This window comes from Pleurodeles waltl, chromosome 4_2 (assembly GCF_031143425.1).
Source record: "Pleurodeles waltl isolate 20211129_DDA chromosome 4_2, aPleWal1.hap1.20221129, whole genome shotgun sequence".
Taxonomy (NCBI): domain Eukaryota; kingdom Metazoa; phylum Chordata; class Amphibia; order Caudata; family Salamandridae; genus Pleurodeles; species Pleurodeles waltl.
The window spans coordinates 51,817,694-51,833,607 of NC_090443.1; the positions used below are offsets into that span (position 1 = coordinate 51,817,694).

Genomic DNA, 15,914 nt, shown 5'->3' on the forward strand with positions numbered 1-15,914 from the left:
AAAGAGGCTAGCTTACAGTAATAAAGGGTGAAAAAGATTTAAATACCAGGGAAAGGTGCTGAAGAGTGGGAGATGGATGATTATACACTACATTTTACACAGTAGAGGAGGAAGGCAAACAATGATAGTTCAAACACATTGGGCACATATGGGATTCCCTGTTATACAATAGTGGGGCAATTCATTGTGTGCCGTGGCCTGTGTCATATGCCACTCCTAGCAAAGCACTATGCATTCTTTAGAGAAACCAACCTACTATGAAATTTAGATCTAAATTTAGATGTATAAGTTATTCAAAAATAAAAGAAGAAACTATAGGTGAATCTCGTTTTTTGGCAGAGATGCTTGGTGACTGAGGAAGAACTGAGTCCCACACGTGTTTTATAGAACAACGTTCATTTAACAAGTTCAGCATAAAATGATAGGAGCAAAAAAAAAAGTCACTAATAAATGAGCAGTCTCCAAATCCCAACTGACACTATCAAATCTATACATTCCATAATTAGAGTTCTAGGTCTTATGGTATATTTTTTTAACATTGTCATCTGTCTTTATACATGTAATTTTTGAAAATGATATATTACTTACTGGGGGACACCAGTAGGTAGTTTTAGTTAAGACCTAGTTTCTATGGAAAAAGCATTTTTTTACTTGCTTATATCTTTGGTGCTGATTGACAAATCTTCAGAAAATGTTCCCCAAAAAATTGACGCTCATGCCAGCTGCTGTCTGGAAAGTTTCAGGGTGATCTGTGAAGGGGGCGGCAGAGAAAAGGGTGGGGTCACAAAATGTGTTTTCTCCATGTTAATTCTCATAGGAATTTTGAACAGGAATAGCACCCGAACCAGTAGACGGAAATACACCAAATGTGGCAGAACAGTAGCTCTTGGTCCAGAAAACACCCTTTTTGTTATTTGGTGCAATTTCGTTCAGTAGTTTTTTAAATATTAAAGAAAAAAAACAAATGTGTATGTATAGGGACACAAAGGCTCCCAAACCATTGCAATCTCGTGCTGAGATTTGATTGGCTGCCAACACTTCAACAAGTAAGTGTTGGCAGCCATCTTGGGACTCGGCTTCAGCCGAATCCCCCCAAAAAAGGTAACCAATGAGAAGAGTGGCCAGGGTAGAGACCCCCTGACTCTTTAGCTCTGGCCCCTAGAAAGACTCCCTCTAGAGCAAAAAATAATTTTGTTTAAAAAATGTTGCTGCGGATTCACAACCCAGCGAAGACAAATTAAAAAAAATACAAGTGCTGGCTCCAGTGCTTGCTTTTAATAAACCACAGGGGAGTCAGGTCTCGGGGCATGTCAAAAATAAGAAGGGGGCACACAGGCCCCCCTCCTGGGCTTGCTTGAGCTCTGGGGACTGGCACCTCCCCAGGGCTTTAAACTGAATTGTAGTGGGGGGCACGATTAAGTGGGGGCATACAGCCCCCCTTGCAGCCCCTCGGACTACCACCTTCCTGGGGCTTTAAACTAAAATGAATGTGGGGGCCTGTGCGACGCTCCCTGCAGCCCCGGGAAACACCACCTCCCCAGGGCTTTAAACTAAATGAAAGTGTGGTGGGGGTATGTGCCCCCACTTCAACCCCGGGTACAGCCACCTCCCCAGGGCTGAACTTAAAATAGAAAGGGGGTCCGTCATTGATGCCAGGCCCCATGACCTCCCTGGGCCTAGTTCACGTTGGCAGTGGGCTGCGCTGCCTCCCTCAAGGTGCCAATGATGGCCATGGGAACTGCCACCCCCCCAGGGCCGGTTCCTGCTATGTCTTGGGGTGCCCATCCCTGGGACATAGCTGTTTGTTTTTGCTTGGTGGGAGCTGACAGCTCTCACCAAGCAAAAGCAAACAAACTCCGCTTTTTGCAAGCAGCAGCTGTCAAACAGCTCTCGCTGGCAGAAAGCGGAGTTTTCATCTGTTTCCCTCTACGCAAATATGCGTGCAGGGAAACAGATGAAAACATTGCTCCTGCAAGCAGGGAGCTGCTATTTCAAGCAGCTCCCTGCTTGTGGGAGCAATGCCGGCTCCTGCAGGACGTGGGATGCTGGGTAGGATCCCAGGGGCCTTGAGGCTCCCCCCAAAGTCCTGTCACTTTCTCTCTTTCACTTCCATCTCAAAATGTGATGAAAGAGACAGAGAGGAATTTCTTATTGCACTGGTCTCTCTATACAATGATTTTAAAGAGTCAGACTGTTATAGTTACGTTTGGATGCAGAGCAGAACATAGCCAATTCTGGCCTAATGGTCCAGGTCTTGTGCTGTCACTCAGTAGGCTGAAGGTTCAAATAAACTGGAGTGGCATAGAATGGAGATGCAGGTCTAGAGTAGAGTGGAGTGGGGTGTCATGGAGTGGCATATCATAGCGTGTGTTACAGTGGAGAGGCATAGAATGGAATGACATTAAGTGGAATAGTATGTCATAGAGTGGAGTGGTCTGTCATACAGTGGAGTACCATGTAGAACAGTGGAGTGGGGTATCATAGAGAGGAGTGAATTGGAGTGTCCGAGTGGAGCAGAGTATCCTAGAATGGAGTGGTGTGTCATAGAGTGGAGTGCCATGTTGTTCAGTGGAGTGGCATGTCGTAGAGTGGCATAAAGTGGAGTGGCATACAGTGGAGTAGAGTGCTATAGAGTGGAATGGCATACAGTGGGGTGGGGTGTCTTAGACTAGAGTGGAGTGACAGAGTGCAGTGTTGCAGAGTGGCATAGCATTGAGTGGAGTGTCGTCAAGTAGAGTGCTGAAGGGTGCATAGAGTGGAGTAGAATTTTGTAGAGTGGAGTGGCATAGGGTGGAGTAGAGTGGAGTGTCATAGAGTGGACTGTAATTGTGTGGAGTGTCATAGAGCAGAGTGGGGGAGAGTACTGTAGAGAGAAATGATATGGAGTGTAGTGTAGTAGAGAGGTGTGTCATAGAGTAGAGTGTCATATAGTGTCATTGAATGGTCTAGAGTGGAGTGTCATAGAGTGGAGTATAGTGTCGTAGAGTATGGTAGAGTACAGTGGCATAGAGTGTCATAAATTGGAGAGGCACGGAGTGGGGTGGTATAGCATTCAGTAGTGGTATAGAGTGGAGTAGTGTGTCGTACATTAGAGTGAAGTAGAGTGCCACTCTAAGACACTACAACATGCCACTCTATGACACTCCATGACACTCCACTCTACTCTATGACATGCCACTCCACTCTACAGTACTTTACACCTCTCTATGCCCCTCCACTGTATGCCACTATGCAAGACTGTATGGCATACCACTTCACTCCTGTCACTCCACTCTATGACATGCCAAGCCACTCGACTTTAAAATACGCCACCGCACACCACTCCAATTTACAACACAATACTCTACTCTATGACACTTCACTCCACTCTACAATATGCCACTCCACTCTACGACACTCCACTCTAAGACACCCCATAACACACCAGTATATGACACACTGCTCCACTCTAGTCTTTGACACACCATTCTGCTCTACATCACAACACTTTATGCAATGTCACTCTATGCCACAACACTCTGCAACATGAAACCCTATGACACTCTACTACATTCCACACTTTAACATATAACTCCTAACTTCGCTATGCTGCTCCACTGCACTCCACTCCACTCTACTCCACTGTATGACACTTTGCTCCATTCTACGCTGCTCTGCAATGCTCCACTCCCCTCCATTCTATGATACTCCACTCCACTCAATGCTACTGTATGATACTCTACTGCACTCTATACAATTGTACGATATTCTACTCCACTCTATCAACCTATACATAACTCCCTAAAACCACTCCATGCCACTTTACTCCACTCTACTAGTCCACTCTACTCCACATTACTCCACTCTATGCCACACCACTCTATGCCACTCCACGTTATGACATTCTATGCCACTCCACTCTACGACACTCTACTCCACTCCACCCCACTCCACTCTACAACACTCTGCAACACTCTATGACACTCCACTTTATGGCACTCTACTCTACAACAATCCACTCAATGACATTCCACTCTACAACACACCACCCCACTCTACTCACTCTAAGCCACTTGCAAATCTACAACACTCTACTCCACTCTACATCACTATATTCAACGATGCTCCTCTTGACAACACTCCACTCTGTGACACTCCACTCAACGGCACTGCACTCAATGACATTCCACTCCACTCTGTGACACTCAACTCCACTTTATGCCACTCCACTGTAAGACACTCTATCCACTCTAAATACAATCGGATATCACTGTAGTAGTCTATTATTAATGTTCCATCTTCTATGAAACGACCATAAGACACATATTTAATACCATAATAAACAACATTTTATGATTAGAAACAAATTAAAAAAAACACACATATTCAATGAAATAAACAAAGGTTTAATATTAGGAAAACGTAATTTATTATTTCTATACTAAACCAACTTAAACTATACAAACATAAAAATATAAAAGTTGTCGTTTAATTTACGGAGGATCAACAGTTCCACTGCAAAATAAAAAAAAAAAAAAAAAATGTGGTCTCCCTTGCTTGGTCTTTTTATGCCCCCCACCGGTGGCCCAGGTCCTGGGTTTGGGGGAATAGATATATTGTGAGGGAGGTGGGTGCATGTGGACCCCTCCTGGGCTGATCACAGTCCTGGGGATCCCCCTTTCTCCTGGGTGCCGGCCATATTTTAAAGGGGGAATAGGGCACACAGCCCTCCTCCCCGGGCCTCACCTTACCTTAAAATTAGTTGTTCAGGCAATTGTTATTCAGGCACAATTGTTGTTTAGAGAGTAGTTGTTCAGTACTTAGTTGTAGAGACTTTTTAGTTGTTTAGCAGTAGTGGTTTAGGCTACAGTTATTTAGGACCTAGTTGTTCTGTCACATATTCCTTTTTAAGGGCTTGGGCGGGTGGAGTATGGTGTCAGGTGTAGGGGGCAGGGAGGGGCAGAATTTACCACGCATGTTCCTTTACCAAACATGCTTTTACAATGAAATTTGTTGTAAATCAAATCAAATCAAATCAAATCATGAACATTTATAAAGCGCGCTACTCACCCGTGCGGGTCTCAAGGCGCTAGGGGGAAGGGGTTACTGCTGCTCGAAGAGCCAGGTCTTGAGTAGTCTCCGGAATGCGGAGTGGTCCTGGGTGGTCCTGAGGAAGGTGGGGAGGGTGTTCCAAGTCTTGGCCGCCAGGTAGGAGAAGGACCTCCCACCCGCCGTGGAGCGGCGGATGCGAGGGATGGCGGCGAGAGCGAGGCTGATGGAGCGGAGAAGATGGGTGGGAGCGTAGAAGCTGAGGCGACGGTTGAGGTATTCTGGTCCGTTGTTGTGGAGGGCTTTGTGTGCGTGGGTGAGGAGACGGAAGGTGATCCTTTGGCTGACGGGAAGCCAGTGCAGGTGTCTCAGGTGTGCGGAGATGTGGCTGTTGCGGGGTATGTTGAGGATGAGGCAGGCGGAGGCGTTTTGAATTCGTTGCAGACGTTTCTGGAGTTTAGCGGTGGTTCCTGCGTATAGGGTGTTGCCGTAGTCCAGGCGGCTCGTGACGAGGGTGTGGGTCACGGTCTTTCTGGTGTCGGCGGGGATCCAACGGAAGATCTTTCGGAGCATGCGGAGGGTGAGGAAGCAGGAGGATGATACGGCGTTGACTTGTTGGGTCCAAGATGAAGCCGAGGTTGCGTGCGTGGTCTAAGGGGGTCGGTGCGGTGCCAAGGGCCGTGGGCCACCAGGAGTCGTCCCAGGCGGTCGGGGTGTTACCGAGGATGAGGACTTCCGTTTTGTCTGAGTTCAGTTTCATCCAATCTGCGACGTCTTTCATTCCATCTTGCAGGTTGGTCTTGGCTCTTGTGGGGTCCTTGGTGAGTGAAAGTATCAGTTGAGTGTCGTCGGCGTAGGAGGTGATGATGATGCTGTGTTTGCGTACGATGTCGGCGAGGGGGCTCATCTAGACATTGAAGAGTGTCGGGCTGAGCGAGGAGCCTTGTGGGATGCCGCAAATGATCTCGGTGGGGTCTGAGCGAAAAGGTGGGAGGTAGACTCTTTGGGAGCGATTGGCGAGGAAGGAGGCGATCCAGTCCAGGGCCTGGCCTTGGATCCCGGTGGAGCGGAGGCGGGTTATTAGGGTGCGGTGACAGACGGTGTCGAAGGCAGCCGAGAGGTCGAGGAGGATGAGGGCGACTGTTTCTCCGTTGTCCATCAGGGTTCTGATGTCATCTATGAGTGAGATGAGGGCGGTTTCTGTGCTGTGGTTGGCTCGGAATCCGGACTGAGAGGGGTCGAGAAGGTTGTTGTCTTCAAGGAAGTTGGTAAGCTGCTTGTTGACGGTCTTCTCTATGACTTTGGCAGGGAAGGGGAGGAGCGAGATGGGGCGGAAGTTCTTCAGGTCGCTTGGGTCAGCCGTAGGTTTCTTCAGTAGGGCGTTGACTTCAGCGTGTTTTCAGCTCTCGGGGAAGGTAGCAGACGAAAACGAGGAGTTGATGATGGTCTGGAGGTGTGGGGCGATGATGTCGTTGGCTTTATTGAAGATGAAGTGTGGGCAGGGGTCCGAGGGGGCACCGGAGTGGATGGAGTTCATGGTGGCTTTGGTCTCTTCTGTGTTGATGTGGGTCCAGGCGTTGAGGGTGATGGCTGGGGTTGTGGGTTCTGTGGTGGTCGGCTGGGTCTGGAGTCCGAAGCTGTTGTGTAGGTCGGTGATCTTACGATGGAAGAAGGTGGCGAGGCAGTTGCAAAGGTCTTGTGAGGGCGTGATGGCGTTGGGGTTGGAGAGCTCTTTTACGATGTTGAAGAGTTCTCTGCTGTTGTGGCTGTTTTTGTCCAGTCTGTCTGTGAAGAAATTCCTTTTGGAGGCGCGGATCAGGTGATGGTGTTCGCGGGTAGCGTTCTTGAGGGCAGTCATGTTGTCTGCGGTGTGGTCCTTACGCCAGGCTTTCTCGAGGGTGCGACAAGTTTTCTTTGATTCCTTAAGGGTGTCAGAGAACCAGGGAGGTTTTTTGGTGTTGGACTGTCTTGGAAGGCGTCTGAGGGGAGCGAGGTTGACTGCGCAGTTGGTGATCCAGTTCGTGAGGCTGAGGGCTGCGTCGCTGGGGTCGGCGGAGAAGGTGGGTTGGTTGTCGATGAGAGTGGAGAGAAGCTGTTCTTCGGGGATTTTGTTCCACTGTCGACGTGGGATGGGTTGTGTGCGGAGGTGGCGAGTTTCGCGTCGGAAGGTGAAGTGGACACATCTGTGGTCGGTCCAGTGTAGAGCGGAGGCGTGGCTGAAGAATACGTGTTTGCTGGCGGAAAAGATGGGGTCGAGCGTGTGTCCGGCGATGTGGGTGGGGGTGTTCACCAGTTGCTTGAGGCCGAGGTTGGCGAGGTTGTCGAGCAGGGCGGTGGTGTTGGGGTCGTTGTTCTGTTCCGGATGGAAGTTGAGGTCGCCGAGTAGGATGTAGTCCGGCGAGGCGAGGGCATGCGGGAGATGAAGTCGGTGATGGAGTCGCTGAAGAGGGCGCGCGGTCCGGGGGGACGGTAGATGCATGCAATCTGACGGGAAGTCCATCAGTTCCCGGGGATTCACCCTGCACCATAGGTTTTATAGTTTAATGTATCTCCTTAACTGCCAGCTGTGCATCTAAGTAAGCCAGCTGTAGGGGGGATACCATTCCATGTGGAGGGTGTCCAGATAGCTCTATAGAGAGGATGTATCTAATGTTGTTGGTGCTGCGTATAACTCTGCATAGTAGGAGGCGAACGTCTTGTTGATCTCATCTTGAACATTTACTAATGTGCCCTTCTAGGTTCTTATTGCTACTGTTGGGAATCAGGGGGTCTCTAAATGCAACAGCTATACAAGCAGTCAACCTGATTTGTCACCCTCTGAGTGCCGATGAGCCACATATGCCTTTCTGCCTCGCTTGCGTCAGATAGAATAGGGCATTGGATTCCTGCAAAATAGCAAACTCATGCGTGCGCATGTCAGTCTCTAACACCATGAATTCCAGCCGAAGCATCAGTCTATTGCCATAGGTTGACTTAATGTGTAGTCCTTTTAGAACAACTTTAAAAGCTTTCCATTCCACAAGGGTGTCTGATGCAGTCAGTGGCGGCTGGCTCCTATTTACAATGGGTGCAGGGAGCAGGGGGGGATACAATAAGAATAACATTTTTTTAAAAGGCACTTACCTGACGATCTCATCTCTTGCCGTCTCTCCCAGCTCGACGTGCGACAGTCACTGGACCAAGGAAACGGCACCAGCCAATCCTGACGCTGGTTTCATGCTGGCAATAAAACCAGAGTCAGGATTGAGGATTGGTGGGAGGGGCTTTTCTTAGCGCTCACCAGAGCGCAGGAGGCCTGTGCTTTCTCTAACTCAGCCGTCTTAAGACAGCTGGGTTAGAGAAGTTTAAAGTGGGCATGTCAGGCTGTGCGCCGCAAGATGGCTGTACAAAGAGGCATGCGCACTTTTAACTAACTAGGTCGGCCCGGAAAAGAGGCCGACCCCACCCTTCCACCCCCTTATAAAACCCTTCCCTAATCCCACCCCCACTTACCTCACAACCAATCCGGCGCACCTGCGCCACTTCCTGTCCTCCCGAACAGGCCCACGGAGAGACTAGAATGAGTCTCTCTCTCCGCGGGCCCCCCCAGTGCTGTCATTCAGCAGCAGTGGCCCCACCCCGTCCTGACACTCGATTCAGGACTGGGTGCTGAAAAATAAAATGGTAATAAATGTTGTCTATTACCATTTTATTTTTCTGTTCTGGGGGCATTATTTTTGCGGGCGATGCTCCTCAACCCAAGTGGAGGGACAGCCCCTGGATGCAGTGCCAGGATTCTCTAGGAAGTAATGGTCTACTGTCTTTCCCTATGAAGCTCGAAATGCATTATCGGGCATTAATTCTACATGAAGGCACTCAATTGGGATGGGAGCTCCCTCCCACATACCAGGGACAGTTTAAGTGGGGTTTGATCAGACAGCGTGGAACCCAGATACTCCAGCACCTCCACCTTATTGACTACCTCGTGTGTACAGTAAAAGAGAAGTATGTGATGTTGTAGTTCATGAACCCCTGAGTAATGGGGTATTCTCTCATTTCCAGATACAGCAGTCAGATATCCACTGCTTGTGTGTGTGTTACTCACTGTTGAAGGCACTTCGTCATGGTTATGGATTGAGCCCAGTGAACAGGGGGAGTGGATCTGTCCCCCTCTGAGTCCAGGGTAATGTTGAAATTTCCACCCCAAATACTGGTGGAGAATGTATTTGCAGGAACAGAGGGTGTGAGGGAATCTATAAACAACGCTTGATTGACTTTCGGGTGTATAGTGTAATCAATGACAATGGTGACGTGTCTAAGAGGCATTCCAGCACTACATATCTTCTATCAGGGTCAATGGAGGAGGCCTGAACTGTAAAGGGGACTCCAGGGACTAGCTTTCTTAGTACCCCAAGGCGTACCTGGAGTATGTGAGCCCACCACTATGCCCCTCCACCATTTACTGAGTTTCGGTACCTCCTCACAGTTGAGGTGAGTCTCCTGTAAAAAGGCAATGTGTATGTGGCACAGCTTCAGGAATGAATGGACTTTGAATTGTTTAACATAATTAGCCATACCCCTTGGCATTCCACATGAGGATATTATATATTGGTTTAATAGTGCCAGTGGTGCCCCCATTGGTCATGTTGTGGAGATTCACTCCGGCCTCAACACTCCCCTCCCCCACAACAGCATCCGCAGGGGCTGTAGCTTCAGGGTGGGTGTGGCTGGGGTTACACCCCCCTAACAAATGTATTTTGTGCTAAATAGTTGGGTGGGGGTGCTTTCAGTCGGGTATGGTGAGGTGTCTGTCAGATTTCACCAGGAATATTTGCACACAGACAAAAATGCACGCACACTCTCTCCCTCCCTCTGTATGGAAAGACTTAAAAAATGTTGGTTATTTCATTAAATAAGGTGCTTTCTCTCACTTAGTACACCTACCAATACACATTCCTCTCCCTTTCCATTGCCCCTTAAGCACCTCTCATGCACCCTGCTTGTTGTAAAATGTATTTTAACATCATGTGCCAGCGTGATTGCTAGCAAATCTGAAGCTAGCGTCTCCCAATCATACTGCCGAGCTACTCCCCTGAGAATACCCCGGTGTCTTGTGTGGTGCTACAAGATTCCGTCAAAGAATAAAGACATTAAAGAACTGTATAGCAAAACTCATAAACCAAACCCAAACTTCCCTCTGCAGGTCAGCACACCAGCAGGTGCTTGCCCACTTGTACTGTACTGTTCTGTTCATAGTCTCCTCCAATAATGTGGGGGATGCTGGGGGTGTGGTAAAGCTGCATCTGCCTTAGATAGTCAATACAGCTCACTCCCAGCATCAGGTTAGGGGTCTGCCCAGCACAAGTCTCAGTCCGGTAGTGTTCGGGGAACCCCCATCCCACTAGCTGAAACTCTTCCAAGATATCAACAGACAGGACGCCATCCACTGTCACTGGGGTCAGGTCACGGTCTCCCTCGAGGAGTGAATCCACTAGGGCCAGATCGTCGTCGTCGATGACCTTGGGAATTCGGGAGTGGATCCAGTTTGTTGCTCCACCTCAGCCACCACTAGTGCCCTTTCCCTAGCAGCCGGTTTTCTGGGTGAGCCAGCCTTGTGGTGCCACCGAAGCTGATGCCTAGCTCGTGCTATGGACCATCCTGCAGTATCCTCTTCCCTGTCACTCAATGTGGCTTCTCCACTACTCTCCAGCCAATCCCATACCTCACAGAATATGGTAGTATCACAGAGCATGATTTTAAACTTAGCAGGAAATATCAGAGCATAATGAATGTTCAACTCACGAAGCAGCTGCTTCACGTTGTAAAAGGACTCCCTCTTTTTTTGCACTTCTGAAGTATAGTCTGGGTAGACAGTGACTTTGCTGTTTTCAATTTGCCGGGGTTCTCTCATGCAGGAGACCTGCAGAATATGATCCTGGTCTCAGTAGTTAAATAATCTTGCTATTACTGGTGAGGGTGGAGCACCTGGTGGGGAGGATCTGGCGGGAACTCGATGGGCAGGTTCGACAGAAAAAGAACATGGACTGTTTGCCCCCCAAAATAGTATTAACCAGCCAGTCTCCCAGGAAGAGTTCCATTATGGGGCCTTTGCCCCACTTAGGTAGTCTGACGACATGGATATTATTGCGGCGTGAGCGGCCATGTGCATAATCCACCCTCATTCTCAGGTAGTGAATCTTTTCTTGGAGGGCCTTATGTGCACCTGTGCGTCTACCCCAGAGGGGTGAACGGAGACCACAGTATATTGTGTCACATCCATGCTTTCCTTCTGAAAGGAGGGCCATGTCAATCATGAGTGCATCCAGTTTGGGGTCACGCATGGTTTTAGTATCTAATATAGCTGCTAGGATTTCTGAAAATGTCCCTGTGTATTCATGTAATGTCTTTGCCTTTGTCATGCTACCATGCGGCCCTGAGAGTTGCAGGGAAGTTGTTGCCCCCCCGGGTCACATGGAAGTCTTGCCACCCCTAGTAGTTGCTAATGTGCCTTACATTACACTGGTGGTTGGGGGCGGTTGTCTGACAAGTGAGGATCACCCACAATCAGTGTCAGGTCCCTCAATACTGGCCCCAGCTTTCTGCGAGCAAGTGTATGGAAGCTAGTGACAAGTAATTGCCCACTGTTTGTCCGTACTGTGGGTGGGAGGGGCAGGGGGAGGGTTCCACAGTCCAAAGGCCTAACCCTGTAATGGGGGGCAGACAAAATGGATGTAGGTGTGAGGCACACAATAGCCAGACTCTCACCCCAGTCAGGATCCAGTTTGGGCCCAATGTTCCGAAACTTAATCGCTGTGATTATTCCTTCCAGGCCAAGGAAGCACGGACCGTCTACCTCTTGCCCCAAGGATGAGCCACAGTGTCTTTGCTGAACCAGCGGAGTCAATAAAGAAGATTAGAGAATGCATGATGCACGACACCGAGGAGGAGGAGCTTACGAGCAGCGCACATACAGGCTGCAGGCGAACTACAGTGCTACGGTACTACAGTGAAATATGGTGCTACGGAGCCACGGAGTCTCGGAGCCTCACACACTATGGTTCAACTTCTTCAAGATGTTTCGAGGCAGCTCCGCATTAGCCCAGCCTAGCGCGCACCAGCCCATCCCAGCCAAGTACCCAGCCCAGTATACGAAGTGCCATGGTGCCTTGGCGCCCCAGCACCCTTGCCTGCCTAGCCCTGCACCAGCATGCCCTTGGAATCCAGAGGCTGGGAGGGGTTATGGATTTGAAACGTATTCCGTCTACCGGCTGGCACCGTCTACCAGCAGGCACCGGTTTGGCAGATGTGTTTGGCCGCATACCTCATTGTAATACAGAAGTTGGAAAGCGGTGAGACAGCGAGCCGGGGACAGGGGCCTGGGGGGAGTCTGGTTTTTGGAGGCAGTGGAGTACATAGAGCGGTGTGAGGCAGTAGTCGTTTTTCTCTGCCTCCATCAGCAGAAATGTTTCTACCCATTCTAGTAAGGCATTCCAAGGGCTTTTTTATGACTGCATAAAATTACAAAAGATTGTTTAGTAAGCCTACACATAATAAGCCTACACAAAAGCCTGTGCTGATGGCCGCTTGATCCCTATTGAGCCCTACTGACATTATTGCTATTGACGGTCCCTGAGGTTTCCGAGGCCTTGTAGGTAAGCTGATCTGAAGGCTGTTGGGCTGTGGATAGTATCCATTGGCAAAAGGTGAGAGCACGGTGGCCATAGTCGACTACCAAAGAGAGTGAGCTCTGCGGACCCATCAGAAGCGGCACGGCTAGAGCTGGGTGCGGCTTGAAGGTGTCAGCAGTACGCCCCGCTCTGAGCCTGCATTGTGATTGTGGTTGTGACCAGATTTTTCAATCCAGAGCCTATAACCAGTTAAAGTGTTTGATGCTGGAACTGCTGAATTACTGACAATAATTTGTAATTGTTTAAATTTACGCCTATAATATACCAATATAAATTGGAACTTTGGAACGTTTGTCTAACTGTGAAGAGAAGTGGTTTCATTTTGTGGGTGTATGGGTCTCCAGCTGTGAAACCGGCCACATAATAAGTCACGAGGTGGACTCTGCAAGGTGTTTAAGGCAGACAAAAACAAAAGACTAAGATAAAAAAGGGCAGAGATGTTCAGCAGATGCTTAGGTGATGGACTGAAAGACGACAGATCTTGCGGCCCCAAGTGAGTGGCTACTGAGCCGTAGAATGAGGTCAGGCCGAGTAAGACAAGTACATACAAGAACAAATAAGAGGAGAGGGTTGCAGGTGGAGCAAACAGCAAAAACAGCAAAGGCAAACTCTGGAAGTGAAAATGTATCTTTAATATCACCTGTGACACTAATGTTTGAGAAGGCACTGAAAGTGCCAGAAAAATGTGACTTTTTGAAGGATCCGGTAGAAATAATTTTCTCTACCCCAAGGGATACAAATCTACTTAAAGAGCCCATTACACCAATAAAATCTAGCCCTGTGCAAACCGACTATCTAAGGGTAGACTTGAGAGAGGATTTGTTGCAATTTGGTTTAAAAAATAGTCTTCAAAATCAAGAAGCAACAAAACACTAAAATTGAGTACACAGTCCCTCTGTTGAAGAATGGTTAACCAATGCCAGCAGAAGCTATCGTGGAGATTGATAATAAGATAGGGAAAGTAAAGACCCCAGTGGTTATAACAGATTCAACGGACACAATCGCAAGAGAAATGGATGGTGCTGAGCAAGCACGAATAGCCCCTGAAATGCCCCAAAATATCTCACCAATAAAACAAAGTCGACAAGAGAAGCATGCCTCACATGATATTCACCAAGACATGATAGATCAGAAAAGGAGATATTGCCAGCAGGTGATCTGGCAACCATGTGGGAGGTTATGTTTAGAACATAGCAATTGATCCTTGAGGCTTCAACATATCAATCAAATAAAATGGATGTTCAAATAGACTTATTGAATATAATGGCACCTTCAATATCAGGTATCAGTCAAAAGCTCGCTGATCTAAATTGTCTGAGCAATCGTACACAATCAATTGCAGCATCACCAAATATTGAGTGTATGTGAGCCCCTTAAGTTAACAAATTCAGATTGATACCGAAGGCCTTAACCTCTGTAATAGATGATTTAAAAGTGAACTATGTTGTGTCAAATACAAAATCAGGAGAAGCAGAACAACAAAGTATTCTTACGCAGGAGAGTCAATAATGCCACAGATGGAATAAATATAAAGAAGATAAGAAAGATGAATTTATCAATTCTAATGAAGAAACAAAATGCAGTCATATGAAATCTAGTGGGAACAGTAAATGTGAATTCAAAGTGGACGTACAGAAGAAAGGCCAGAAATAAGCGACAAAAACGTCTGGCAAGGCTGGAGGGTCTCAATGTGCGGCAGAAAGAGGAAAAAAGTTGTGTGATGCCATTGTTAAAGGAGCAATCCAAGATAGAGCGTGTAAAACTCTTTCCAATTTTTCAAAAGCCTCAAGATTATCATGCTAAAAAGACTTTGAATGTGAAGTTAATAAAGATTGCCAATCTTCCCATAAGTACAGTGGAAATAGGTAAGCCCTTAATAATAGTATCTTCGAATGATAGGAAGAATACTTTTCCCCAACATGTGATCAGGAAAGAAATGGACAGAAAGGAGAGCAACTGGAAGTATTTAAAAGTATGGAAGTCTCTGGAAGTGAAGACAGTAAACATCAATATCAGCAGAAGATTTGTGCCAGAAACAATAAGAAAGCGAGAGTGCAATCACCAGATACAAGTGAATATTAGGCCTGGACGAAGTTCACGGAGTCCCATTCTGTGGAATTCTCCGGAGTTGAATAAAAACTCATTGGAATTCCGCAGAAGTGGAGTTCCATGAGCCGCGGAGTCCTGAATGTGCCAGATCTTGGAAGTGCTAAGCAGGGTCAGGCCTGGTTACCCATGCCTGACCCTGCTTAGTGCTTCTGAGATCAGGTGCATTCAGGAGAGGGCAGTAGGTGGTGAAAGCTGTGGATTCAGGCCTCTTGTGCACCAGCCTGACCTGTGTGCAGTGCACACAGGTCAGGCTGGTGCACAAGAGGCCTCAAACAGCAGCTTTCTTTTGCTGCCTATGGCCTTAATTCAGGCCAGGGCCTTAAGCAGCATAGGCTGCCAGGCCTGTTGTGCACTGCGCACCTGCTGAGCTCCACTTGGCTGGCGGGCCTAAAAGAGTTTTATGGACTAACTCCGAGCGACAAGTGGAGTGCAGAGTTCTAAAAACTTAGCTCCGCTAGTGGAGTGGAGCTCCCCACACACCCCTAGTAAATATACTCTAGGACTATGTAATGTGAGTAAAAAATATGTAATGTGTCAAGCATTGGATTATTCTGAGGATGGAGACCGGCGAAACACTGCAGGAACTGGAAGAATATGTCAGATTAAAACTGAGGAAGGGGATTTTGTTACTCAACCACTGACTTTATCAAGCAAAATAATTTTTATCTCCACATATAAGTCGAGAGGCTCACATGACATTCTGAACCAGGGGAATATACTGAATTTACTGCATGCAATACTATCACTGTCAAAATTGACCTCGAGTGATATTGTGTCAATTGAGTTTCTTGGTCTAGTGGAGGGGAGGGTGCACAAAGCAACCTTGGCTTCATTGTAAAATAATCTATTGGTACAATTAATAATGCAAGATAAGTATAGTATGGCAGCCTGGGGGATAGAGTTAACCCTACCCCCAAAGGATGCATCTCCTATACCATTTGTACTGGCAGAAGTAAACTCAACTGCAACCGCATGTGATGAGGGGGTCAGACACATTCAATTCTGAGATCCGCAAGTGGTAGGATGGAGAAATTCACAGAGATTCACCATCCATTAACTTTACAGGAGAAGAAAAGGGGCATACAAATAAACGTAGGATGGCTTACTGAG

General features: G+C 47.8%; 1 protein-coding gene across 1 annotated transcript in view; it reads right to left on the minus strand.

Annotated features, from left to right (window-relative positions):
• DNAJC22 (DnaJ heat shock protein family (Hsp40) member C22) overlaps positions 1-15,914 on the minus strand; it is a 55,388-nt gene that overhangs the window by 11,054 nt on the left and 28,420 nt on the right. The gene's annotated exons all lie outside the window — the stretch shown is intronic.